Raw genomic sequence first — 4,599 nt, forward strand, 5'->3', positions numbered from 1 at the left:
AAACATTGTTATATAATACTGAGTAGAATAATTGATAATTCATCTAAGGTGTTAGTTTCTTTGCATACTTTCATTACTTCAAACCATTAATCACAAAGTATGTATTTTTTTGTATATATATATAAAAATATATTTAAAAATTATAAATTCCATGATCATGAAACGATGTTTTAAAACTTCACAAATAATATCATAATTTTTTTATCATAATCATATTTTAATGTGTGCATTAGTAGGGAAAATATATAATTTAATATGATTTCTGTAGAATCATTTTATTAACTTTGCAATATAACTATGGTTGAAAATTTTGATATTTTAGTTTTTATGACACTTTTATGCAAAAAAATCCTATTTACAAAATTATGTATTATATTAATATTATTAGTTTGTTTGTTATTTATAATTGCTTAGAACATTGTAGTGATTGAATTTATTGCCAGGAGACCTCATTTCTCTTCAAGAATTCTAAAGATAAAAACTGAAAAATGGAAAATCAAGACCATGCTATTGATCACTATGCAATTTAAAGAAATGCTTAAAGAAATACTAGAAAAATCAAGGCTACTGGCACCAAGTTATGAATATGAAAAAACTGGTTCAGATCATCAACCAAGTTTTGTAGGCAAGGTAAAATTTGAAGACAAACTTGGAAAAGATGAACAATACGGATTCAAGGCATATACAAAGATAGAAGCTGAAAGTATAGATGTATTGCGAGTTATAAGGCATCTTCAGAATATATATATATATATATAATATTGTCATTAAAGATGTGAGTGAAAGATAATTATATGGAGTTAAATATGAATTAGAAAATTTGAAAGATGCTAATGAAAATTTAAGGGAAAGACTTGCTAAAGATACTGATGAGCTGGAGGAGCTGAAGATCAAGAAGAAAAAGATTGATTTAGAACAATTTGAAAGCATTGAAGATTTACTTATAAATCGTCCAAAAAAAAGCACTTGCAATTCATGATTTTCCTCCTATATGTGGATAAAGAATTAATAAGCAAAGTTATTGATAGAAATTTCAAAGTATTGGCAAGGTTAAAAATAGTATAAGTCTTAAACTTGTATTTATTGTTGTAATTATGTGTCTTGATGTGTTAAATAAAAAAGTGATCAAATTAATTATATATTGAAGTATCTAATAATATATCCTAGTAATGTATATTTGTATTATAAATAAATTGTATGTATAGTATATCATCTTATATAATTATAATAGTAAGGCAAATTATTTATATATTTCATAAAAAATAAAGAAAAGTATTTTTTTAAAAATAAAATAAAAAAATAAAAAAAAGAAATATGTTCGTTTAAAAACAAAAATTAAGAGATTTAAAATAAAGTAAAAAAATTAAAGCAAAGATTTTTTTTAAAAGAATAATAATCCAGTAAACTTCGGTTCCGTGGTAACTACCACAGAACTAAGATGTGGCTCATTCTTAGCCATGGGTTTATAAATTTTGTTGTTTATATATTATATAATATAAGGATAGATTGGTAATTACCTTAAATGATTGTTGCTTTTTGTTCTAAAAGTCACTAAATTAAGGCAATCCAACGGGCAAGGATGAGTCACATCTCAGATCCATCGTAACTATCACGGAACCCGTATCAGTGGGATAATCCCTTTTTAAAAAAAATGGAAAAGGGATAAACCAAAAAAGGGAAAGTAAAATTTTTTGTTTAAAAAAATAAAATAAGAATTTGAAATAGATGAAAAAAAGGTAAGTAAAAATAAAATAAAATAAAATAAAGTTGAAAAGAATTCAAAAGAAAGGATGGTTGGGATTGGGGAGTCAAAGATGTGCCATCTCGCCTTTGGAAATTACATCTCCTCCATTTTGGATTTTTCATGCCCCACAAGGTACACATATACTTTATTGCACATGTAACCTGTGGAACTTTCTATTTGCAAGAAAATTTTCATAAAAAACAGTATGGTTATGTTCTAAAGCACGAGTGACCCATTTTTTGATTTTCTTGAAAATCCCCTTTTTATATCTTTTTGTCAACAAAAATCCCTCCATTGCTGAATATTCACCTAGATGGGCATCTTTAACTCGAATCAAGACTAGGACCTATGAGAATGAGTGTGAAAAATTTAGATCAAATAATTGTATGAAAATAAAATTGGCATGAGCTAAAAATTAAAAATTGCTAAGCACAAATTGAAAACTAAGAAAAACAAATAGATAAAAACTTGGGATGCCTCCCAAGAAACGTTGTCATAAGCTTGACCCCTTTTCATGTGTTAAGTGAAGTATGTGGAAGGTTTGGAATTGGTATAACTTATCCCTTTCTTTTTTGATTCTTCAACATTATAATGCTTCAGTCTTGGTCTATGTACCTTAAAAGGAACTTGTAGTTTCACTCCATACTTCAACAACATCATAAGGAAAAACTTTAAGAACTTGGAATGGACTTGATTACCTGGACTTGAGCTTGTTTGGAAAAGTTTTAACTTGGAATTGAAAATTAACAATAAATCTCCTTTGCAAAACTCTTTGTGAAGAATTTGCTTATCATGCCAATGGTTAGTTCGCTCCTTATAAGTCTTAGCATTATCATAAACATTTAGTTTTAACTCGTTAACCTCATGAATTTGAAGTTTAGGAATTATTTTAATCAGACTTACCCATCCACTGAGGCTTGAAAAAGAAGTTTGTGTTTTACCTGTGAAACTCTCTCTTCCTTATTATTTGGCATGGAATCTAGACGCAACTTTTCAATATGAGCATTTTGAGATGGATGGTAGGTTTGTGCTTCCAATGATCTTTCATATTCACCAACACCATCACTAAAGCAATGCTTTGGCTTTTTTTTGTCTATCAGCTTAATGTAGCATGTCGATCTTGCATCATGAAATCTCAACAAAAGATTGTTTAATAAGGTTAGACAAATCAAATTCAATTATTTCATTACCAATATTTAAAGAAAGTTTGCATGTTTAACATCAATAATGGTACCTGCAATGGCTAAGAATAGCCTACCAAGAACGATGTGAATTTGAGAATTCTCCTCCATCGCCAACACAACAAAATCAGCTAGAATGAAAAACTTACTGAACTTGATAGGTATATCCTCAAAGATACCTATCGGATGCTTGACAGAGCGGTCTTCTAGTTGCAAAGTGGTTGTAATCAGCTTTAGTTCGCCTATTTCTAGGTTCCTGCTCACAGATAGAGACATGAGACTTACAATGGAGCCAAGGTTACATAGTGCCTATTCGAAATTTGTGGTGTCGATCACACAAGGAATGGAGAAATTGCTTGGGTCTTTGGCTTTAGAGGTAAATTCTTTTGGATTAAAGTACTGCACTCTTCAATCAATGTTACAGCTTTGTATTCCTCCAATTTTTATTTTTTGGACAATATCTCCTTCAAGAACTTAGCATTTATGGGCATTTGCGACATAGCCTCTATGAAGAGTATATTAGTGTACAACTTCTTCAAAACTTCTAATACATTTCTTAAACCATTTATCTAATTTGGCCTAAGCCAGTCTTTGAGGGAAAGGAATAGGTGGCATGTAAGCTTTGGTGTGATATACTTGGGTTCTTCCTTTTCATTGTCGTTAACTATCTAAGTGCCTTATTCATGGCTTGCCCCTATTGCTTAAACTCCTCATTCTGTTTCGCTTGAGCTACTACAAAAATTCTCAAAGAGAGATTTCAAATTTGAATTCTGGGTTAGTGAGGGATTGGTAGGTATTGGTTGAAATCCTGGAGTTTGTCTAATATTGTTGAGACCTGCTTGACCCTGAGGGTTTCTGTAGGAAAGATTCGAATGATTCTGCCAACCAGGATTGTAGGTTTTTGAAAAGGAGTCACTTTGTGGATTCTGATTGAAATTGTTGCAATAGTTGCCTTGCTCCATCAATGTTCCTACGGGTTGAAAATTCCTAATTGGCACTCAGTAGTTGTATGATCAACATTTCCACAAATATCATAGGCCACATTAGAAGGAATAACACCAACTACATTTATGCTGATCTTGACGACTTTCTAAGTTAAGGCATTTACTTTTGTAGCGATGAGTCAAAAGTATCCACATCATATTTCCCTTGAACCTTCTTTTGAGTACCTTTTTCATTTGGCCATCGATAATGGTTAAGAACCATGTTTTTAAATAATCATAGGCCTCATCCATAATCTTGTTCATCAAGGCTCCTCCTGAAGCAGTGTCCACTATAATCCTGGTGTTATAATTTAGTCCATCATAAAAAAGTCTACACTAATAAGCATTTTGATAGTCCATGATGGGGGCACAACCTCAATAATTCTTAAAGTCTATCCCAGGCATCATATAAAGACTCTCTTTCCTTTTGAGCAAAATTAGTGATATGGTTCCTAAATTGAGCCATCTTGCTTGGAGGGACATATCTAGCTAAGAAGGCTTGTGATACTTGATTACAAGTTATGATGGATCTCACAGGAATAGAGTGCAACCATGTCTGAGCTTTGTCCTTTAAGGATAAAGGAACAACCTTAGCCTGATGGCATATGGTGATACTCCGTTGATCTTTAATGTATCACAGTACTCCAGGAACATAGAAAGATGGAGGTTTGGGTACTTGGTAGGTAAGCCC

General features: G+C 31.3%; 1 non-coding gene across 1 annotated transcript; it reads left to right on the plus strand.

Moving 5' to 3' along the window:
• Positions 1 to 4,261: 4,261 nt before the first annotated feature.
• Positions 4,262 to 4,367, plus strand: LOC120269671. Its single transcript, XR_005539314.1, has one exon. It is a non-coding gene; the product is annotated as a small nucleolar RNA R71 (small nucleolar RNA).
• Positions 4,368 to 4,599: the final 232 nt, after the last annotated feature.

The sequence above is a fragment of the Dioscorea cayenensis genome, chromosome 9 (genome assembly GCF_009730915.1).
Source record: "Dioscorea cayenensis subsp. rotundata cultivar TDr96_F1 chromosome 9, TDr96_F1_v2_PseudoChromosome.rev07_lg8_w22 25.fasta, whole genome shotgun sequence".
In the NCBI taxonomy this organism is placed as follows: domain Eukaryota; kingdom Viridiplantae; phylum Streptophyta; class Magnoliopsida; order Dioscoreales; family Dioscoreaceae; genus Dioscorea; species Dioscorea cayenensis.